We start from the raw sequence: 25302 nt of genomic DNA, 5'->3' as shown, positions 1-25302 counted from the left end.
AAAGGGTGGGAATGCAGTGCATGCTGAGATCCCTGTCACGTGACTGACTGCAGCTAGCACAAAACTCCTGCAATCTTCTGGGTTCCCAGGCTTGCAAACAGATTATTTCTGGTATTATTTATCACAAAAATTAGCACTAAATTTGCACTATAATCCACTAGAATTCCTTAACTAGCTTGTATGTCAAGTGTAAGGTCAAATATAATTCACAAATTACCAGGTAAGAAATCGTCAGAATAACAGAATAAAGTGCAGTGTGAAAGCAGCCTGAACCTAGGGGAGCAATCCAAACCCAAGACTGCCAGGATGAGCCAACTTTGCAATCAGCAGATCTCCGGCTGAGCCAGCTGGAGTCCCTCATCCCAACCCAGCTGGGGATATGCCAGTATAAGTCCTCCATGCTGACTCAGCAGGGGCTCAGCTGAGACTGGGGTAAGTCTCCAGAAAAGGGTGCTCCAGAGGAGTGGGGGGAGTGAAGCACAGGGTAGAGGGAGACTTACTAGCATTCCAAACACCATTCTGCTCAGTCACATGACCTAGCTACCCAACAGAAGGTACACTGGCAAAAAAGGGAGTATAAGCCAAACTCTATTTTGAAGGCTTGTTTTCCCTCTGCCCTCTGTTGACTCAGCCAGCAGCAGTCAAGCTCCTGAACTGAGACGGAATAGGGGTGACATACACTGACCTAAGTGACATTGATTTATCATTAGGATTGCTCTGTTAGTCACACACAAAACTAGACAGTCATGCATCTCAAAGGATCCTGTTCCCTAAAGTTTTCTTTTTAAGACACAGAGAAAAATGAGATGCACATTTGCTTATTATAGCACATGCATTGGCCATAATCCAGTACAATTTTATGCATTTAAACCCTAGAGATTTCAATGGGATTTAATTGTTCATAGTAGAGGACAGGATTATGGCCACCTTGTTTTAAAAGGTAATGAACATAGTTTTCTGTAATTTACAATATCATTTAAGCAAAATTGTTTGCCTGTTCCTGATGGATATTGCATCCATTATTGTGCTATATGCCAGACTATAGTTTTTAGGTGTCCCATGCCTTTTTATCATAAACCCATATCTGTGTTCCCCTAATAGGCACATTTGGGAGGCAGGTCCATGGAAAGCTGACATACTCTGCATATTTGGTGCTTTTTCATGACACTTGCTACATTCAGCAGAATATAAGATTTTAGATTTTAAAAATGTTTCCAGGTTCATCCCACTGTGTAAATCAGTTTATTAAATCAGCCTAGCAGAAAGCTAAGAGCTAACAGACAGAAAATGTGCTTACTCTAAAGATTTTTTCTTTTTAGAAAAGGGAAACGTTTTCTATATAAGATGTAAATGATAAATAACATTTGGATGTTGGGTTGTCCACCAGAGCATATAAACCATGTCATATATCCTAAGAGAAGAGATATATACCATCGTTGGGATTTTGTGAGTCCCTGCAGATTTGGATCTGCTTAAAAAAAGGGAAAAAAGAACATTTTTACAGATGTCATTTCAGTACAAAATGTATCCACTGAGCATAATCTTTATGCACATTTCCAGAGACAGAGAGACGGGGGGAAGCCAACTTACAACTAGCAACAAATCAGTAGTTCAAAATATATTTTTCAACATTAGTAACTGTTTCTCCTTTGTATGTATGCTGGTGCAGTATCCCAACAGAAAAAAGACCAAGGCCAAATGTTGACGCTGATGGCTGCTATCTGCATCCATAATTCATTGTACTCTTTATTTGTCTGAAAAATCCCCCTTACTTGCAGAATTTATCTATTCACATCTGTCCTTCTGCTTCTCTCCTCTCTCAAGGCTTCTCAAGGAGAATAATCTAAAATACAAGGAAAAGACATCAGCATTGTAGGTGTAAGTACACATTATATGTTATGGGCATGAGAGAGATGAAATAGTGATTTTCTGCCAAATAGTATAATGCGCAAGAGAGCCAATACATTTAAGGGAAGCCTGTTACCTTATGGACTTAAAGGTGCAGAACTCCTTAAACTTTGGATTTATTACTATTGATGATGTCTGATTATCAACCTTGTCAGAGGCAATCTAGTGATTCTCATAAAGATGGCCTAAAACTAGGTAAGTGGCCTATACAAAGGTATGAGGAAGCAGAAAACAAAAATACTGTCAAAAAGTCAAATAAAGTTTGAACTTTAAAGCCCTAAAATGTATGGATTCAGGTTATCTGAAAGGCAACCTTCTATACAGATGTGCCCAGGTTTTAAGATGTCTGGGAGAGAGCTTTCTTTATGTCCCACCAATATCAACATGCTTCATAAGACACAAGAAAGGGCCTTCTCAGTAACTGTGCTTAGACTTTGGAACTCCTTTCTTGGCAGGTGTGTTGGGAGTGAATTTTTTTTTCTTTGATCTTCTGTCAACAAGTGAAGGCAAGGGGTTGAATCCAACAAAGTCATTGTATGGGCAGAATGACTTCTGCTTGTGCAATGAAACTTTCCCCCTCTCCTCCCCTGCCCCCATCGTCCCCAAATCTGTTGGGACTGGCTGGGGGAATCCCCCCCAGCAGATTTAGGGCATGCAGAGGTCACACAGGAGGAGAAGGAGGAGAAGGAGGAGAGAGGATAGTTCTGCTCATACCTGATTTTAATTTACTCTGTTTTTATCTGATCATAAAATTATAGAGATAGAGGGTATATTGTAGACCCCCTGCTAGGTGCAGGAAATGCCAGGGCTAGAACATTCTCAATAGATGGAGCATCCTCAATAGATGGCTGTCCAGCTTCTTCTTAAAGCCTTCAAGTGAAGGAGAGCCCACTATCTTACTAGGCAATTGGTTCCATTGTCAAATTGCTCCTACCTAAAAATGAGGTGCTGGTACTCCTATCTTGATAAAACTGACATAGGTGCCAGCACAAAATGGCTGCCATGAGCAGCAAAAAAAAAGAAAAGAGGGGCTGGTACTCGGTACCAGTGAGTACTGTCACAAAAAAGCCCTGTTCTCACCATCTTACAGAGTTCAACCAAGATCTTATTTTCTGTTTCTTAAGATCATTAGATGTATCTCTGTTCTCTAGGGAAGCAGGGGACAGCTCTTATCTGTGAGATAGCCCTCCAGGTATTTGAAGAATGCCATCATGTTACCTCTCAGTCTTCTTTACCTTTCTCCTAGCTAATATTCCCATTTCCTACAATCTTCCCTCATTGGACTTGTTCTTCATACCCTCAACCATTTTCTACTCTTGCTTTTAACTTGTATTGTTTTAAACTTTGGTTTTCTTTGCTTTTCTATTTTTACTTTTATGCTGAATTATATATTGTTATTACTCATCTTTCATGCCTGAAGCAGAAAATTGGGTATCCGCTTATTTATTTCAACAGTTTATATATCACTTAACATTGTAGTTTCTCAGTGGTGTAGATACAAAGGATAAACTTAGTGAATCTTAACCATAACATCAGAACAGCTTGCTTAAAATGCCTGCTGAAGTCAAGCACTTGAAGTTCAACTGGGAGAGGGCCCGTCTAATCTCAGTCGGGAGGGAATTGGGCCAACAATATTGAGTGCACGGCTCCTAGTGGATACATCTGAACCAGTCTTTAGTGTCTTTAACATAATTCTACTAATTAAACTAAACAGCAGAAATCATTGCAGTCTGAGTTTTGTTTTGTTTTTAAAGAGGGGTGTGGAAAACACTTCTCATGTATTATATGCAGTATTCTAAGGTCCAGAGCATATGGTTATTCTTAGACTGATCTCTCTCTCTCTCTCACACACACACACACACACATACACACACACACAGAGAGAGAGAGACAGACAGACAGACAGACAGACAGACAGAGTAGTTGTCCATGGGCAAATGCATGCTTCCAATTGCAGAAGAGAATTGCATGTGAACCAACAGTGGAACCACAGGCAATCTTTTTATTTTATTTATTTATTTAAAATATTTCTATCCCACCCTTCTACCCTACAATAGGGCACTCAGGGCGGCTACAATAAAATCGCACACATATATAATAAAATGCACAATAAAAACACAAACATCAGCATGCAGCTGAGTAAGAAGAGTGTGGACTGAATCTTTCCCAAAAAGTCCAACACCTTAGACACAGTAGCATGTGTGGAGACAAGATTCTGTAATAGGTAATATCTGATTGTAATTCACATACTTCCTGGGAACTTCTAGCATCACTTTAGCAGTGTGAAAGTCGCATCAGTGTGTGTTTCTCCAGCATTGCTGAAAAATAGGTGGGAAGAGGTGTTCTGTAAGAGCCCACCATGTGGCTACTTTGCTGGGCAACATCTCTCCTGGAAACTGTAACAACGTGACATGGGAAAGAAAGGGTCATTTTGTGGGCTTCTCCCACACAAGGGCCAGATCTTCCAACATTACTGCAGTGTCTTGAAAGGAGAACTTTCCGCAGAGGATCCCAAGCCACAAAAGCCAGAAAACAACATAAAACAACTAATAGGAGTGAAATTAGAATAGGACTGCAATATTTAATCAATTGACAGGTAGATTAATCAATTTGTTTAATGACCAAAATGGTGCCCTCAGTTCATCAGGCAGAAGATAACAGTAACAACAATAGCAATACAAGCAGTTACAAAAACTGAAGATCACAAGCACTCTCTTAATCTTAAAGTATTCCCCTGACATATCCAGGAAGGAATGCCTCTGCATCATTGAAAAAGAAATATGTTCCTTGCATCAGTCAGAACTACTGTTTTAATCATGTCCAGAGTTATAGAAAACTAATCTATCGACTACTTCTTTGGGGTTCTCATTAGGAAAGTCCAACGATAGTAATACATTGGCCATCAATGTTTGATCATCAATTAGCAATCTAAGCATGACTTCTGAGGCTGATTTGAATGAGACCACCAGGATGCAACCATAACCCCACATGTTCACATTAGCACGTGTGATTCCTTGAAATGGTATTAAATCTTAGCTGGCCATCTTGTTCTCTCCCCATTTTTTTGAAAGAAAATGAAAATGGTTTTGTGTTTTTCTTGCAATGCAGATTTGGCATTTGAGGTGAGCACTGACATTGTTTGCACCTCTCCAACTGAATTCAGTGAGGGCTTCACTTTGTGCTGTGCTTTAATGGATTAATCCAAGTAATTTCTGTTACTGTCAATGAGAGCAATCCACATAAATAGTGTGCAAAGAGATGAGGGAAATGGCTACCATTTGTAGGACAAACAGCAAATCACGTAAATTGCAAGAAGCCCTTAAGAAAATTCATGTTCCATAAGAGTCAGTATCTGATTGAAAATGACACTTCAGGGAAGAGCATTTTTGCCATTTGAATTGTTTCTCCCCTGCCCCCCGTTTTGTAGCATGTATGATTTGTTTGTTTGAGTTTCGGTGTAATTGTTAACAGGAGTACATCTGCTGCATCAGCACTTCAAGGTACTATTTTCAATTAGCGCAATATTGCCATTAAACTAAGGCATCTATTAAGTCTCCAACACAAATCCAACAGAGTGAGAAAGTGCAATGTAGGACAGTGGGACTCTTTTGCTTACATTAACATTATGGCCTTTAAAAGAGCCAATCTACATGAACACTGTTATCTGTGCAAGTGAAATACAGATTAAAATTAGTTTCTCATTCAGCTCATTTGGTGGCATTTAAAATGCAGGCCTTCCTGCCCCGGTAGACATTTTTGGAATCATCATGAAGCATACTTGATTTGCCAAGACTGGCATTGCAAATGAATGACTAAGCCAAAGAAAAGCTAGTTGATATATTCTGCAGGATTTTAAACTCTACTTGAGTTATATTTATGCATGCAGCAGGATGTAGTCAGAGAGCTTATCCTAGATTTTGGCACTTCAGGCTGGGTATGTGTGTGCATGGAATTCGCGTTTGAATGCTCCCCATGGCGGAGAAGATTTCAAATCCCTTCCTATAGAAAAAGAGTATGTCAGAGAAAAGAGTTTGGTCTTGCCTTCTTTCTGAAGGGCAATATTTCTCTGATCCTCCCCCCCCACATGTGATCACCACCTGCTGCCTATAGTAGTATAATCTAGAACAGTGTTCTTCAGTCTTGGATTCCCAGATGCTGTTCTACTCCAGCTCCCATAATCCCCAGCCAGAATGGCCAATAGTCAAGGATGATGGGAGTTTGTGGCTGAGTACATACCATACATTCCCACCCCAAAATGTATCATGGGAACTATAGTTTACCCCTCACAGAGCTACAATTCCCAACATCCTTAACAAATTACAGGCCCCAGGATTGTTGGCTGGGGGGATGTGCTATCCGGAGACCCATGATTGATGAGCGCTGATCTAGAAGAAGCTTTGCCACTTAATTCTGCTGAATATATAAATGTAACTCATCAGGTGGAGCTTAAAAAATATAACAAGCTGTCTTTGCAACCTTAAATAAATGAGACAGCATATTTTAATACTTTGCTGTCAAAAGATTTAAAAATGAATTAGAGGTTCTGCTTTACACCCCGTGTAATTTCTTAACATCATACCATTTGGCACCACTTTCCCTCTCTTATTTTACAGCCTATAAAAAATCACTTAAGGGTAGGGGGGGAAATAAACTTGAAGGACTCTTAAGCATAGTTAATCATTTTTTTTCTTTAGTGCTCCTTTTTTTTAACCAACCTTTACAACCTACAATACCGAATGCTGTGGCATCTTATTTTAGAATTGTTGCTTTCATACCTTCATCTCCTATTTTTATTCTCATCAGTTGAATCCTAACCCTTTCAGCATCAGTGGAAATTGCTCTTTAAAATGGTATCCAAGTTTCATGCATGAGGTAGATAGCTGGCACATTTAAGCAATTAACTCAGCTGAACTCCACAGGAGCCCAAAAAACAGCATCTAAAATAACCAGCAGCATATGAGACTCTGGGGGTAGCCCTCTCTCTGTCATGCCATTCCTTTCCTCCCTGTAAGTAAGGATACAAGAGAAACACCCTTGCATTTGGAAGGAGACCCCTCCTGCCACACACACGCAAGATAAAAGCAACTTTGCTTTCCATTTGTGATTTTTCATTTAAATTGTTAATATTGATCGTTTTCATAGTATAGTACAAAAGTCATTAGCAGTAGGCTCTTTTTATAATTGCAGTGACTTCTGCGTTGCACTCAAGAAGATGAATATTGATGTGATTGTGTTAAGAATGAGCAACCTAATAGAACCTTATGGTACAGAAATCTCATTGTTCACTGATCTGGCTCAGTTGAACTAGGCCTGTTAAGAGCAACTGGGTAATTTTTCTAACCTAGGTATGGCATTTGTCAGTACAGCACCCATATGAAAGTCTATAGGCTTTCTCTGCTTCCTTCAGACTTGAACGAGATGCTTGACAAGTTTGCTGCACTGTTCAATGCTTATTGTATGATTTAAGGCTGAGATATCCCAACAGTGTGCTCTGTATAATTTTGTCAGTGAATCCATATCCTGACCTTGAAGTAACACACTCTTATGATTGCCAGAGGTCTCTAATTTTAAAGTGTCCTGCATCCAAGATTAATAGCTTTCCATTTAGCTCTCCTTCTCCAGGGTGCAAAGAATCACACTTATGGGTTCTTCTATCAGTGTTGTGACAGAACAAATGGCTGGGCCCTACTCATTGCAGAATGCTGATGCCACAGCCGCCTCCAGGTATCCCACCCAAGTCAAAGATGGGGAACCTCTGAGGCCAAATGCAGTGCTCCTGGCCACATCCCTCACCAGCCCTGCTTTGCACCCTTCTTCAGTCTTCTCGCCTGGCTGAAATGTGTCCTTGAACTGTAATAATGCCTCTTGCCTACTGTACATTCGTTATTCTGCCCACTCTTCCCTTTGGCCCCACCCACCATTGGCATGTGGCCCCTGGAATGTTGCCCAGAAGAAAATGTGGACCTCAGGATGAAATGGTTCCCCCCCCCCGACCCAAGGCCTTTGGGTTTCTCTTTAGCAAAGGGAACTGTATATTTGAAAACGGGTGGATAATTCATTCAGTGATAATTTGGTACCCCATATATTAAAACTGGAATTAGCCATAAAACAAGACAAACACACTAGACACTAAGCATTAAATGAAAGCAGGTGTGATCATAGATGTTTCCACGTTGGGTGGCATCCAGCGCACTTGTTCCATTAGTGCAAGGTTTTATGCTCCCACAACAGAACTTTCTGCTTCCTCCTCCCCCCACATGTGCCCCATGCCCTCCCCAAATCTGCTCCACAGGGTTGGGAGAAACCCAGAACAGATTTAGGGGGCACACAGGAGGAGGAGAGGGGGGAAGTTCTGTTGCGCAAGTGTAAACCTTTACACTAACAGAACAAGTACCTTAGAGCTAAACTGGATACAAGCCAATAGGTGATTCCAGATTCCCACTATTTTGCAGGTTGGAATAATCACGTATTGGCAAATACAATCAACGTGCAATAAATCCACTCCCCCCTCCATGAACTGTAGTGGTAAGGAAAGGGACAAGAAAATGCACTGAAGATTGTGGGATAACTATTGCATGATCTGATGTGAACCTCCCTGCAAACAAATCAGAATGAATGCCCAATAAATAGCTGACGTTGTATAACTCTCCACAAACTTTGTGCAAATAAATTGGGATGAATGTTGTCTAGAAGCAACCTAGGTATTATTCCAGAATAGCCACACTTTGTTCACTGAGTATATACAGGGCATCTAAACAATCCACGATAGCTATGTTCTACCTCCATTGTCGGAGGCAATATGCCTTTGAATACCAGTTGCTGGGAATGACTAATGGGGAGAGTGCCATTGTATTCAGGTCCTTCTTGTGTTAGCGTGTATTTATGAGGTCTATAGCCAAGTACCAGTAATGTGGAGTAAATGCCAGTCACACACAGAAGCACTTCAAGTAAGAAGGACTTTTATTGGCAAGTAGCACCAACAGGTCCTATTAGTAGAGTTCAAACACTCACTAGCACAAGTCACCAACAAAGTTACCAGCATACCGCTCCGCATCAACACCTTTGTCTCCTTTTATACCCCCACACAGGCTGCTCTCTAGCTCTTGGCTTTATGGGCTAAAGTGTGAAGAGCTAATCTCCCGCAGCTGTGTCTGTAACGTGCCAAGGTTAATCACTCAGCCTTCCCGTTAACTCATTCCTCTCCTGTTTTCCTGGAGGATCTAAAACATTTACTCACTGGTAACATTCCCCCACTTTTGGATTCACAAGGAAATACAGGTTTTGTTACATAATAACTTCTTTTGTTTGTTACATTTTTAACATACATTTTGATCCAGATACATTTCTGTTACATTGTTACATACAGTAAATCAATCAAGGTACATTTTCATCCATATGATCCATCCAATTTCTCCCCCCGTCTAACATAGCGAACCACAGTTTATAATCCTGCGCAGTCCAATCATCCTCTTCTTCATCGGACTGTACCGGTTTTACGGTTGTCTGGGTATTTACTTTAGCTACCGTAAACCTGTCAGGTGGCTTACCCCGGGTTGCCCTTTGTGATCTTCGGGGCTCAGTTTCTGACTGACTCGGCTCGGTTTCTGTTTCTGTCTGGCTTTCCATTTCCCCTTCTACCTTTACATTAACTGTTTCTTGTTTTATCAACGTTCTGTCATGCTCTGTACTCTGTGCTTGTTCTATACTCTCTTCCTCATTATTGCTATTCTCTGTGTCTGTCTCCGTTTCTGTTTCTGAATCAGACTCAGATTCATTTACGCGTGCGTGCTGCATCTGGTTAGCATCATGACTGTGTGTCAGCGTTCCATTATGAAAAATCACTATGTCATCCTGTGAACTTAAGGGTTCAGTGGTTACATTAATTTCCTTTCTGTATGCACCACCTCTGAGTGGTTTGTTACTTACTTTCCTGCTTAGTACTACTCTATGTGAGCCTGCTACCCACACTCTGTATGCTGCTCTTTCACATCCCAGAATGTTCCCTTTAACCCATTTACATGGTTCACATTCATCTTCACCTCGTGCCTCCTGCACGTGAGCCCAGCATGTTCCGCCGAATTCTTTTATGTGTGCATGTTTCGGCTTTTTACCATACAGCATTTCGTAGGGTGTTTTCATTATAGGGCTTGAATACAGTCGATTTAAAACATAATTCACATACATAATTGCTTCACCCCAAAACCCGGATGATAGAATACAGCCACGCATCATAGCACGCATCATATCCTGAAGGCTCCGGTTACGGCGTTCCGCCGATCCGTTCTGGTGTGGAGAGCCTGGAGCCGTTAAGGAATGCTTAACGCCCCGTTCTTTAAGGTATCTCTGAAATGATCCTGAAAGGAATTCACCTCCTCTAGCAGAATGAAGCTGCGCTACCTTAATATTATGCTTAGCTTCTACCCATTTTACAAATTGCTTTATGTGTCTTTCCGCTTCATTTTTCGATTTTAATAGGTACACAAAACTAAACTTTGTGAAATGATCTATAATCACCAAATAATATTTTGCACCTCCCTTAGATTTATTAAATGGACCAGCTAAATCCATACTGAGTAACTCGAATGCTCTTTTGGATTTCCAATCACATTTAGTGCTAATAGGTGTTGCTATTGCTTTGGTTTCTTTACATACAGTGCACTCAACAAAGGTATTACAGGGTTTAAACTTTATGTCTGCGCTGTGCTTAGGCATTAGTTCCAGCGTAGAGTAACTTGTATGCACCAGTTTTTTATGAAAATCATGAATGCATCCTTCATGTTTAGGTTTGTTTCTTGTTACATTAACAGACACCTTAGGGATTTGCTCTATTACATAAAGTGAGTTCTTTAGATATCCCTTTACTAATACTTTCCCTTGTTTCCTTATTTCACACACTCCATTAGAAAATAATACATCATATTGCATTGCATTCAGTTTAGAAACTGACATTAAATTTGATGAAATAGTAGGAGCATATAATACGTTTGTGACTAACGTTTTAAGACAGTGTATATATATAACACCCCTCCCAAGTACCTCACGCGTTTTTCCATCCGCTAAGTAAACTTGTTCAGAAGTGGCATTAAGCTCTCTAAACATAGCTTTGTTGTTGCATAAAAAATGAGATGATCCAGAATCGATAGTCCATTCCGCATTTTCGTTCTCTCCTTCTTCTTTGTCTTTTGCTGTTACGACTCGTACAAACATAGTCTCTTTACCTCGCTTGGCTTTTCTTTGTGACTTGCAGTCTTTGCGTAAATGTTTCTCAGAACCGCATCTGAAACATTTCTTTACCGATGTTTCTCTGGTGTCTTCTCTCCTCTGTGCTGTGCCTTTTGTGGAATGTTGCAGACTTTCTGTGCGACGTTCCGCCTCACGCAAAAGTTTATCAGAGACATAACTCATTGTGAGCTCGCATTCGGGCATAGCTTCCAACGTGCAAATGAGAGCATCGTAGGATTTATCCAATGAGGAAAGTAACACAAAAACTTGCTGTAAGTCCGAGTATTCCACATTTCTTTCTTGTAACTGTACAAACAAGCCTCGAATAGTTTGTATGTGTTCACGCATGCTTATTCCCTCTGTTAAGCGCGTTTGGAATAGCTTTCTCGCGAGTAGAACTTTACTTCCAGCTGTAGTTTTAATATGAGCGCTCCGCAGCTCCTCCCAGACCTCTCTTGCAGTTTCTGTTTCTCTTATGTACAGTAGCTGAGAGTCTTGTACACCAAGTATAATAGTAGCTCTTGCCTTCTGGTCTTGGCGTAGCCATTCCTCCGTGGGGTTAGAAGGTGCGTCTGCCTCAATGACGTTCCACAGGTCCTCTCGGATTAGCAGCATCTGCATCTTTATCCGCCGGCTTGTGTAATTCGTGTCATTTAGACACTCCAATGGCATACCTGAGGTGTAGGACATTGCCATATTGGTTTCTCCAGGTGTTTAGCTTGACCACGGTCGTCCTGCTGGTTTTTCCTTTCTTCCAGCGTGTTCTGGCTTACTGGTACTGTGGGTTAGCCCCCAAATTCTGGGCCCATAACCCTAAATGTTAGCGTGTATTTATGAGGTCTATAGCCAAGTACCAGTAATGTGGAGTAAATGCCAGTCACACACAGAAGCACTTCAAGTAAGAAGGACTTTTATTGGCAAGTAGCACCAACAGGTCCTATTAGTAGAGTTCAAACACTCACTAGCACAAGTCACCAACAAAGTTACCAGCATACCGTTCCGCATCAACACCTTTGTCTCCTTTTATACCCCCACACAGGCTGCTCTCTAGCTCTCGGCTTTATGGGCTAAAGTGTGAAGAGCTAATCTCCCGCAGCTGTGTCTGTAACGTGCCAAGGTTAATCACTCAGCCTTTCCGTTAACTCATTCCTCTCCTGTTTTCCTGGAGGATCTAAAACATTTACTCACTGGTAACATCTTGCAGTCTTCCGATAAGCATCTGGTTGGCCATTGTGGGAACAGGATGCTGGACTAGATGGGCCATTGGTCAGATCTGGCACGGCTCTTTTGTTCTTCTGTGGTACCATATCATTGTCCACCTGTGTTTTGCTTGTGGTACTTCCACCTCTTCTCAGACTGCAGGAAATTTGCAACAGAACAGAAATGCAGTCTCCACCAGCATGGATGGCTTTTCACACTGCTCAAATATCTTTATAAGAAACAGGGTTTTGATGTGTCCAGTGATGTTTCATAGATTGAATAATATGTTGACACCTCTTTAGTTTCTTCTTGTTGTTGGTTGCACCTCTCCTTCCCCTTTGCTTCTCCTCATGCCCATCCTCTTTGCTTGTGCACCTGGGAAACATCTGGCCTGTCAGAGAGCAACAGATTAACATGTTTTATTTTCACTTTACACTTTCAATCTGGGAAGCTGGCTTCTTTCTCCCTTCCCTCTCCTCTTCCCCTCAACGCAATGCCTACTTGTCTTCTGCCCCCAGTGCATGCACCTTTTGCTGCTGCCACCGCTGCTTTTCCCTCTGCTATTGACTGATTGGTTTCCTTTCATTTACGAATCATTCCCTATGAAGCCTCTCAAAGTGATTTACCACTTTAAAAAAATCATCAACATATATATATATATATATATATATATATATATATATATATATATATATATATATATATATATATATCAATTTCATATATAAAAACAATTAAACCATTTCACATATAAAGAGACCATATCAAATCCAATAAGGTACAGACTGGGATGGCCATCTCCACTGAAAAGGCTTGTTGAAAAAGGAAAGTCTTCAGTAGGTGCCCAAAGACAACAGAAACAGCACCTTTCTGATATGTAACGGGAAGGAGTTCTAAAGACTAGGCACCACCACACCACACAAAAGGCCCAGTTCCTCTACTGTATGGGATGGACCTGCTATCGAGATGATATCTGTAGGAGGCCCTCTCCTACAGAGCACAGTGATCTCTCATGATACCATAAGAACTATAGGCAGGGAAATGGAGACAGGCAAGTGTACCATCAGTTAAAGAATGGTATGATAAAATATGGGACTATGTTTTAATGACTAAATTAACCCTCTTTATCAAATTTGGAGAACAAAATCAAAGACATGATATTTCCAGGAAAAATGGACTAAATGTATTAATTGTTGTAGGAAGTATGGGAGTTTGTTTAAATATACAGCCACGAGAGCGGCTGTATACTATAGCCAGCATGGATTTTTCACATACCGCAATGTTAAATTTAAGATACCACCATGCCATTCTGATTCTTCCCATAAGCTCATTTCAAAACAAAGCCTTACAAAACTTACAGTCCTGAACTCAGAAACGCTTGCTTAACAACCCTCTAAGTTTTCATGGCAATAAACAAAACAATCAGAGAGAATCAAGAGTTCAAAGTGTAAAAAGAAAGGGGAAAAAACAGACCCGTCGGACTTTTTTCTGTCAGAGTTCTCATAATTTGTAGAAATTAATTAAAAATCAGCCATGCTCACAGAGTACCTGTAATCCTATTACTGACCTTGCCCCATACTCTGACCTTCATCTTTTGCAGTTTAAATTTTTTTAAAAAAATTAAAAATGCCTGACTCATTTTAATTAATTTTAAAAAAAATAGCACTGGAGTTAATAATAAGCACAGGCATGCTCAGTAAGAAGTAACTGTCAGTGTTCTAAAAAAGCCAGACTCGCAGTTGCTTGCCTTGGCTAATCGGGGCCACACCCACACCAGTCATGGCTTCCCTCAAAAAATCCTGGGAAGTATAGTTTGTGAAGGGTGCTGAGAGGAGACTTCTATTCCCCTGACAGAGCTCCAGTGGCTAGAGTGGTTTAACAGTCAGCCATTCTGACTGAAGCTCTGTGAGGGGAATAGGGTGTCTCCTAGCAACTCTCAGCACCATTCACTAAATACACTTCACAGGATTCTTTGGGATAAGCCATGACTTTCTAAAGTGAAATAAAGATCTGGTGCGGATGTGGCCAGGGGCAGCTTTGGTTTAAATCTGGGTGGGAGACGACATATGCCTGCTGTGGAATAAAAAGATGAAGGAATCACTGAAAAACAATGATACTGTTCACAATGTTTTCCTTTTGGAAAGGAAAGGGGCTTCCCCTCTGCCAAGTGCCCACCCACCCAATCTCCTCCCCTCCCCTCCCCTCCCCCAGGTCAGTTTCATCTATCCTAAGCATGATTGCACAAGAGTAAATCCCGACTCAAAAAGCATGCAAATGATCAAACCTGTCCTCCCCTCCTCCCTCCTATCCCCTCTCTCTTGCTCCTTCCCTCTGCCTTCCATTTCCTCCCCCTCCCCCTCCCCATCCCCCTCCCCTTCCAATCCTCTCCTTCCCCCTCCTCTTGCCCCATAGTCAGTTTTACTTATAAGTATGATTGCTCGGTAGTAAATCCCATGGAACTCAATGAGCATGCAAATGATCACACCTCTCTTTCCCCTCCTTCCCCTCTCCTCTGCCTTCCTCCTCCCTTCTTTTTCCCCTCCCCTCTTCCTTTTTCCTCCTCCCCTGCCCATTCCAGGCCTCACTCCCATGGTCAGTTTTACCTATCCTAAGCATGATTGCGAGAGCCAGTGTGGCATAGAAATTTGACCATATAACACCTATTCTGGCCCAACTGCACTGGCTACCAATATGTTTCCGGGCCAGATTCAAAGTGTTGGTTCTTACCTATAAAGCCCTTAACGGCATCAGACCGCAATACCTGGCGGAATGCCTCTCCCTCTATGTACCTACCCGTTCACTGCGCTTGACGTCGAAGGCCCTTCTCCGGGTTCCAACGCATAGCGAGGCCCGGAGAGCAATAGCTAGAACTAGGGCCTTCTCAGTAGTGGCCCCCGAATTATGGAACGACCTCCCTGACGAGATACGCCTGGCGCCTTCTTTGTTATCTTTTCGGCGCCAGGTAAAGACCTACCTCTTTGCCCAGGCTTTTTAAATTTAAATTTTAAATTTCAAATGTTAATTTTAATTTTTTTTTGTTGCAATCTTGTTTTCACATATGTTTTATAGTGCATTTTATTTATACTCACTTGTATTTTAACCTGTTTTTATTGTTGTACACCGCCCTGAGAGCTTATTGCTAAAGGGCGGTATAAAAGCACAATAAATAAATAAATAAATAATGGGACTAAATCCCACTGAACTCAAACATGCCAAAGATCAAACCTGCCCTTCTTCTCCCCCTCCTCCCCTCCCCGATCTCATCCCTCTCCTCTCCTCTGCCCTTCCTCCCCTCCCTCCTCCTCCCTGCTAAAACAAGATCAGCATAGCACATGTCTTGTTTCTGTTATTTGGGCTGATTGCAGGTGTTGCCATCACTCACAATATACTCAGCAGTACATGTTACCAAATTCTTCCAAGCGACACAGGAAGTGTATTGGACTGTGAAAGACCAACCCAAATGGTGTTTGCATTTTGACAAATTTGTAGGGCAGTACAATATCTCAGAGAGGAAGTCAGGTCTCCTGCTCCCCTGGTGTATTCACTATAGCTGCCCAATTTCCCTGCTTTTTAAAGTTTGATAGAAATATCTGTTAGCTATAGGTACATTCTTAAACCACAAGGGTTTTTTTGCCTATTAGTGAATATATGTTATGGATTCTCAGTGTTTTGACAGAAGGTAGTTTTTATGTTTGTCCAGATAGCTTCTTGCATTATAGTATAGAGCAATTTCCATTATACGCACAACCTGAATAATTATGAGATACCTTCTGTTACATTTTCTACGTTTTTAAAGCTATATGCAAATATAAATGAGGCCTCTGACACTGTAGAGGTCAACATCATGCCCTCCAAACATGGTAGAGGCGAGGATAAGAGGTTTAACCAAAGAGCATCTTGGTGGAAAGTCATAATGGTAGCAGCAGCAGCAGCAGCAGTGTGAGACTAATTTCCTGCGAGAGTGGATATAGCCCCCACCTGGCAGAGAACTCAGATGGTTTTCCTTTTGGAGCTAAGAAATAGCTTCATGTTGTTTGATTCTTCTCATTATCAAAGTAATATTGTACAATACCAATATTAGACAAAAAATACCCCCCCCCAAAAAAAAACACCCACTACAAGCCATTTGGGCTCCTTCTGGGAGGAACGGCGGGATATAAATAAACAAACAAATAAATTTATCAGCTCCTAAAAATGTGGATTTTCAGTCTTAGATGATGCAGAGAGCCATGAGCAATGGTAGCTTTGTGCTTTCAGGAAGGACATAGCCCTGGTGTTTGCATGTGCAGTAGCACTGCTTTGGGTCAGCTGGTCAATTTCTGTTCCACATACCTTCATTTCATGAAAAAAAGAGAAAGAAACAGAGTCTTTACTGCAATTGCATCGAATCTTGATCAACTGAGAGAAGAGGAAGCCCTGTCCCACACAGGTCACATCCGCACCAGCCATTTATTCCACTTTAAACATACTATACTATAGTCAGCGGGGATTTTTCCATTCCAAAATGATAAATTGAAAATAACCCCCATGCCATTCTGATGCTTCCCATAAGCTACTTTCAAAACAAAACCTTACAATATAGTCCTGAGCTCAGAAACACTTGCTTAACAACTCTCTAAATTTTCATGGTGAGACATTAAACAGTCAGAGAGAATCGAGAGTTCAAAGTGTAAAAAGAAAGACAGAAAAAACCAGATCCCTTTTTTTACTTTTTTCTGTCAGAGTTCTCATAATCTGTTGAAATTAATTAAAAATCAGCCATGTTGACCGAGTACCTGTAACCCTATTACTGACCTTGCCCCATACTCTGACCTTCATCTTCTGCAGTTTAAAAGTTTAAAAAAATGCCTGGAAGATTAATTTAAGAAATTTAGCATTGGAGTTAATGCTAAGCCCTGGCATGCTCAGTAAGAACCAACTGTCAGTGTTTTAAAAGCCAGACTCGCAGCTTGCCTAATCAGGGGGCCACACCCACACCAAACTTTGATTTCATGTGAATCATGGCTTTCCCCAAAGAATCTTGGGAAGTGTAGTTTGTGAAGGGTGCTGAGAAGATACCACTATTCCCTTCACAGAGCTACAATTGCCAGTGTGGTTTAACAGTCAGCTCCTCTTCCCAGAGAACTAAGCAAGCCTGAAGTCTAAGAGGATCTCAGACCTCATATAAAAGCACCTCAGATATCTGGCAACATCTGGCTTCATAGTAGGAATCCAAGAATATTGGGGAACAGCTGCAGCACTAGGGAGACTGAAGAAGACCCGCCCTGGAAATGAGTCTCTGAGCATATGGGTGCTTGCTGCTTGCACCTCTGGGTTACTGTCTTTTGAGACAGCTGACATCCCTGGTAAGTGCTGCAAGGACTGGGACCTCCTGCCTGACCCTGTCTCCAGAGAGAGACTGCAGTTAATCTTGCAGCCTCTTGCATCAGCTTCTGGCTGGGTCAGGAGGCATATAAGCCCAGCTGCCCCTGGGCGGCGGGTCTGCCACTGGTGGGGTTACCACTTGGGGAGCCCCTTAAGGAGTCTTTTTTTCCTGACCAATCTAGGGGAGGTTGGTAGTGGGGAGGGCATATGGCTCATGTGTAGTTCCTGCGCAGGGTGAGAACCTATGCAGTGAACTGAATAATAGGAGAAAGTTGCCAGATGCCTTCAGAGTGAGAGTCTGTAACTGACAGAAGGCTGGCCCTCCCTGGGTGTGAGACGGGGGGGGGAGTAGATATGCCCTGTGTGAAAAATATTGAGTAGGTCTGACTGTTTCCAATTCTCACAGAGGCCTACTGGGATAATTAGCTCAGATAGGTTTTGTTGGTGGGCACTTATTGGGTCCATATCAGATGTTTATGAGAAGTTTTAGTAAGGAAGGACATGGGTGATACCGCCCCAATTTCAGTGATCACGGGTAGAGGGAAGTATAGCCACGGGGGGGTGAATTACCATGGAAGTCGAGGGCAATGTTATATGCTCCTTGTTCCTTGCTGCCACTCCTCTCATGGATGGGTTCCTCATTGTGCATCTGCTGTGCCCACTGGCCTGTGTGTGTTGTTGTTTAACACCATATTGAAACACAATAAGATCATACTCATCCATGATTTGATCGTGGATGAAGGTGCCGATTTGGTGTGCATTACCAAGACCTGGGTCGGTTAGCTGGGAGGAGTTGATCTGTCCCAGGTTTGCCCACCTGGATACTCGGTGCAACACCAGCACAGGCTGCAGGGACGGGGGGGAGAGGAGGAGTTGCTGTGGTCTACAGAACTTCCATCTCTGTCACCAGGAAACCACTCTGCCTTGGAGCTGGCTGTGAGGGCCTGCACCTGGTGTCGGGCCAAGGAGACAGTAAACTAGGGTTGCTGCTGGTGTACCATACACCTTGCTGCCCAGCAGCTTCTCTGACCGAGCTGGCAGAGCCCATCTCAGCTGTGGTATTGGAGGAGCCCGGAACGATAATCCTGGGTGATTTCAATGTCCATGCTGAGGCTGCCTCTAGTGTTTTGGCTTGAGACTTCATGGCCTCCATGATGACCATGGGGCTGTCTCAAGGTGTCACCGGCCCAACGCATAGGGCTGGGCACACCCTCGACTTGGTTTTTGCTCCAGATGGAGGAAGGGGTGGTCTGGAGATGGGGGGTGGATGTCACCCCATTGACATGGTCAGACCACTTCCTGGTGAAGTTTAGACTTGTAGCTCCGATCCTTCCCTTCAGGGGTGGTGGACAGATTAAGATGGTCCACCCTGGGAGACTAATTGAATCCACTGGATTCCTGAATGCCCTTGGGGGGGGTTCCCAGTAGATAGAACAGGTGACCCTGTTGAAGCCCTTGTCATGCTGTAGAACAGCGAGCCGCGTCGGGCTCTTGACACGGTTGAACCCAAGTGCCCTCTCCAGCATTGTGGAGCCCAGTTTGCACCTTGGTACGCCAGTGAGCTAAGGGCAATGAAAGAGGCTGGATGATGGCTAGAGTGCAAGTGGCAAAAGACACGCTATGAGGCTGATGGGGAACGAGTAAAACACCATAACCGTGCCTACTGTGTGGCGGTGAGGGTGGCAAAGAAGGCCCACTTCTCTGCCTTCATCACATCCTCAAGTAGCCATCCAGTGGAGCTTTTCCATATTGTCAGGGGTCTGTTGACATCAAATGGAGTCTTAGACCTTTCCAAGGCCCACTGTGAATTGTTTGCAAGGCACTTTGAGGGTAAAGTTGCTCGCCTCCATAGCAGTCTTGATGCCCCCTCCACATCTATTGTAGTTCCCAATTAGGTGTACAGTGCAACGTCTGCTGCAACTTCTTGGGAATGGTTTCAGTTGATGCAGCCTGTTGACATAGACAAGGTGCTTGCGATGATGTGGCCAACATCATGTCCCCTCAACCTTTGCCCTTCTTGGCTTATTAAAGCTTGCCGAGGGAGTTTGACCTAGTGGATCCAGGGTGTGGTCACTGCATCATTGCGGGAGGGAGTGGTTCCAGCCACCCTGAAAGAGGCAGTGATCCAACCACTCCTGAAAAAGCCCACCGTGGACCCATTTGTCTGCAACAATTACTGACCGGTTGCAAATACACACTTTTTAGGGAAAGTGTTTGAGAGGGTTGTGGCGCAGCAGTTGCAAGTAATCTTGGATGAAACAGATTATCTTGACCTGTTCCAGTCTGGGTTCAGGCCTGGTTATGGGACTAAATTGGCCTTGGTCGCTCTGATGGATGACCTTTATCGTGAGGACAGGGGGAGTGCAACCCTGTTACTCTTACTTGATCTTTCAGCAGCTTTTGATACCATTGACCATGGTATCCTTCTGGACCGACTTGGTGAGATGGGTATTGGAGGAACTGTTTTAAAGTGGTTCCGATCCTATCTCCAAGGTTGCTCTGAGAATAGCATTGGGTGACTGTCTTTCGGCCCCCTGGCAGTTGTGCTGTGTTGTGCCGCAGGGTACCATCTTGTCCCCCATGCTGTTTAACATCTGTATGAAGCCCTTGGGAGCGGTCATCAGGAGATTTGGGGCTAGGTACCAGCAGTACACTGATGATGCCCAGCTCTATTTCTCTGTAACATCTGAATCGGGAGATGCCATGCAAGCCCTGGACTGCTGTCTGGACTCGGTGGTGGACTGGATGAGAGCCAATAACCTGACTTTGAATCCTAGCAAGACGGAGGTGCTGTGGATTGGTGGTTCCCAAGTTTAGATAATTGGTCAGTTGCCTGCTTTGGATGGGGTCGTACTTCCTCTGAAAGTGCAGGTCCGTAGTCTGGGGATGCTCCTGGATCCATCTTTGTCACTAGAGGCCCAGGTGATATCAGTGGCTAGGAGTGCCTTTTACCAGCTTTGGCTGGTAAGACAGCTATGGCCTTATCTGGACTGGGATAGCCTGACCACTGTTGTCCAAACACTGGTAACCTCTAGTCTCAATTACTGTAATGCGCTCTATGTGGGGCTGCCCTTGAGGCTGGTCCGGAAGCTGCAACTGGTGTAAAATGCAGTGGCAAGTCTGCTCATGGAGCAGGGTATCTCCAGCATGTCACCCCACTGCTGGAAGAATTGCACTGGCTGCCCATTTGCTATTGGGCCAAGTTCAAGGTTCTAGTTTTGGTATACAAAGCCCTATACAGCTTGGGACCAGGATACCTGAAAGACCATCTTATCCCTTATATACCCAGTCGATCACTGTGCTCTCCAGGTAAGGGCCTCCTGCAGATACCATCTTATCAGGAGGTCTGTTTCACACAACATAGGAAGCAGACCTTTAGTGTAGTGGCACCTACCCTGTGGAACTCCCTACCTTTAAATATTAGACAGGCACCATCTCTTTTATCTTTTCAGCGCCTATTGAAGACCTTTGTCTTTCAACAAGCCTTTTATGTTGAGACCTTATCCCAGTCTGCTTCTGTGTTGGAATTGCTTTTTAATATGTTTTTAAACTTTTTTTATAAAACCATATGTTTTAACCTTTTTTTAAAGATGTTTTCAAAGCTTTTTAAAAAAATGTGTTAAAATGTGTTTTCTTTTAATGTATTTTAAAGGCTGTTTTTATGATGTTTTAAAGTGTTTTTAGTGCTTTTGTTTGCCGCCCTGGCCTCCTGCTGGAAGGGTGGGATATAAATGAAATAATAAATAAATAAATATCCCTAAAGAGTTTTCTTATCAACAGGGCCAGGGTATGAATCCCCAAGGTCATGGGAATGAAACACTGGAGGAATAAGCGTGCTGGGATCTCCTCTGGTGCTGCAAATCTTTGGAGAGTGATTGAGTAGCAGCAGAATAGTTGCTGGGGGTGGGAACCACCAGGTGAATATTGTTGGTTGGGCTGGAGTGCAAAACTGGTCAGTTTTCCTTTGCATATAGGCTCCAGCCAGCAGAGCTTATCACACTTTTGAAAGCGGCAATCTGGTCATTTGTCAAAGGAAGTTGTTTTTTGTTACATTACATTAGCATTCTGTTAATCAAATGCCTGTTTAGAAAACTGAAGCAACTATCAAAACATTCAGCAAAAGCCCATACACAGCCTCAAGCATCTCCTCTAATAAGAGCTAAACATTGGCTAGGATGTTAGGATTATTTGCCAATTACCTTTTCCAGAACTGGTGTGCCATTATTAATTGCTGCAGAGAAAGAAGTGAACAGGGGGGCGCGGGGGAAGGAGTCCTTCTGGTTCCACTGAATTGGAAATCCTGTCAGCATAACATTTAATATGCCCCACTTCCTGAAGCCCAGGGTTAAATGCAAGCAAACACATTATTTAAGTATGTTGTGAACACTCCTTATCTGGGTTTGTTTGTAAGTTTCTTCAGCCATAGGCCACAGCAACAAAAAGGACAAAATATATCAGCCTGCATACAAGTTGTACAAGGACTGCTAACAACAACAACAAAAACTGTACAAAGCCATGCAGAAATAATCAGTAAAAATCTGTGTACATTAAAACAATGTTTTAAATGGGCAGTGCAAATTCAGTTCAAGATGCGCTTCACATAACCTGATACATACACATGAAAGTCTCAACACATGTTACACACGAACCCCTTTCAGGCTTATTCTTATTGGCATAGACTGAATAAGCACAGTGGCGAACATGGGTCAGTTTCAGGCAAGGGTGAGGAACTGAATCTGGATAGTGGGCCAGATCCTTATCTCCCACATCCCCTACAAGCCAAGTTTGACAGGGGGGTAGGGCCCCAAATCTGACAATCACCTGACATCACAATGAAATCAGGTGAGCCACTTCAGCCTGCATGCAGTTTGAAATCAAAACGTGTGGGCAAGACAGCACTTTGCAAGCCCCAAGGTCCAGTTGATGGTTGCCCTGCCACACTCACAAAGTCCCATGCACAGCCCTTTGCAAGCCCTGATTATCACTTTTTAAGCTCATAACTATTAGGTTAAGAGGTTTGTTTTAATAATCATTACCCAAGGTAGCCTATGATTTTTGGGAGGGACAGAATCTACTTCCGGCCCTACAGGACTACCTTCTTGCAGAGTTTAAAGAGAGAAGACACATGAGACAAGTTGTTCTGATAAATTGGTTGTCATAATAATTACTCCCTCCTTCAATAGGGATGCTTAGGGCAAACAAAAACCAATGGGATCAAGGCTAAGAGGGCCGGCTCTAGTCTGGAGGGGCTTGAGTCTGTGGGCTTACCTGGCTGCAATGGCAATGCTGCAAGCAGTGCTAAGCAGGTGAATTTAGCCATCCTTTTAATTTCCAACAATGACCCAGAATGACACTGGGATGGGAACATCGTGGGAAATTAAAAGAGTGGTTCAGTCTAGCTACCTGGGGCTGCTCAGAGTTTTGGATCTACTGCTTGTCCAGCTTCACTGGTCAGGACCGGCCCACCGACTCCCTCTTCCCTGACTCACCATCACTTCCTGCCTCTATCAGTGCTGGTGGTCAGAGTTTATTAAAGCTTTGCGTTAAGTTTAGGATCTCCCTTCCTCCTTCACCTCTCACCACTGCTTCTGCTGCGCTCTCCCTACTGCAGAATTACCTTGCTCTCTACCAGTCTCCCGTCTTCCTGTTGGTGCTCCTATCTCTGCCTTTTGGACAATAGGATGAACACTCCCAACAAGTTTACACGTTGCATTCAGTGAGGGTACAATCTGTGTATCAGTGTAGACCACTCATTGAGCTGTACACTCATTTGGTTATTCACATGCAACTTTCAAAGGGTATAGCATCTGTAATCCCTATGTACACAATTATATATTGTATATGTGTGTAGACAGACAGCTTGTACCTCTGTTCTGTGTAACGTGTGGACAGTCCTCTCGCTTTCTCGTTCTTCTTTCTGAACGTGCCCTATCAGAAGTAAATGCAGTGCTGGAGATAAAGAGGGCCCCTTTACTTATAACATCAGGGAGTTCAGGTGAGGCAGAACAATCTGCAGCACTATACAAAAGATTGGCCTACCTCTTGCTTCACACAGCTTTTGTCCCTCTGGACTAGGCAGAGGAGAAGGATTATTTTCAAACAACAGCAGAGAAGTGAGTCTTTCCCATGCCTTTTGTCGTATGCCTCCCCCCACCATAAAAACCAAGCTGTGATTTAAGCATCAATCCTCCCTCATTTTGCACTACCTTTTTTATTATTATTAAAAGCATCAGAGACAGGTCCTGTACAGATAAACCCTGAGAGCTCAGGGTGGGTTCAGCAGGCATGCTCTCCTCTCCCCCACCCGCATCACAATTTCATTCTCCCAAGACATGTCATCTCTACAGAGCTGCTGTAAAAGGAAAGGGGAGAGAATTTCACTTTTGCTTCTGACTTCTCTTTTTCATTGTGGCTGTCCCTCCCAGGGCCCCAACGGTGTGGCCAAAAGGTCTGCACCATTATAAGGAGTCTTATCTTTTCCTGTTGATACAGAAGGATGAAAGACACAGAAACAGTGGTGAAAAGGACAACCAAAATTAGCAGGTGACTGGAGCAAGTCCCCTGTTTTATCTATTATTACATTTATATCCCATCTTTCCTACTTTCCAAAGTGGCATGCAAACATGGTTCTCTCCCTCTCAATTTTATCCTCACAACAACCCTATGAGGTAGGTTAGAGTGAGAAATAGTGACTGGCCTAAGGTCACCCAGTAAGCTTCATGGTGAAGCAGGGATTTGAACCCTGGTCTCCCAGGTCCCAGCCTGACACTCTAACCATTATACCATACTGGCTGCTCTGAGGAAAGGTTATGACATTTGGGTTTTTTTAAAAAAAGATTACTTGATAGAGGTTTATAAAACCATGCATAACCTGGAGAATGGAGATAAAGAGGAGTTTTTCTCCCTCTCATAATACCAGGACCCAGGGACAACCAATGAAGCTGAATGGTGGACAAATCAGGAAACAAGAAATACTTCTTCGCACAGTTCATAGTTAAAACTATTCCACAAGATGTATCAATGTCCCCCAACTTTGAGAGGAGGGTATTAGATCAATTCATGGAGGATAAGGCTATACGTGGCTACTAGTCATGAAGGATACACAGGGCCAGTCCTACCATCGGCAGAGTGAGGTCACTGATTCAGGCAGCAGATGCTGGGAGGCAGCAGCCCCCCCGCAAGCCAATCCCTTCTGTTGGGATGACAAAGTCACCCTCTCGGCCATGCAGCCTGTCCTTCACCAGGTGCACCGGAGGACACTATCTCATTTCCAGTGTTGAAGAAAGGTTCAGCTGCCAGTTCAGCCACTTTCAGTACAAGAAATGGAGGAGGAGGAGGAGCCACCTTGTCTTTCACTTCAGATTGGCCCAGTGGACATGTGCTCCCTCTGGATCAGAAGGGGTGCATGGCCTCTGAACACCAAGCACCACAGAAGGCCAATGTTCCTGGGCTTCCCATATACGGATTTGGTTGGTCACTGTGAGGAACAGAATGCTGGTCAGACAGGCCTTTGGTCTGATCCAGCAGAACACTTCTGACATTCTCATGGAGTTGGTGATTCATTCTTACCACCCACCCACCAAAATGCAAAAATCATTTCAAATAGAC

Source organism: Rhineura floridana, chromosome 5, assembly GCF_030035675.1.
Source record: "Rhineura floridana isolate rRhiFlo1 chromosome 5, rRhiFlo1.hap2, whole genome shotgun sequence".
Classification (NCBI taxonomy): Eukaryota; Metazoa; Chordata; class Lepidosauria; order Squamata; family Rhineuridae; genus Rhineura; species Rhineura floridana.
Note: the sequence above shows the minus strand (reverse complement) of the source record.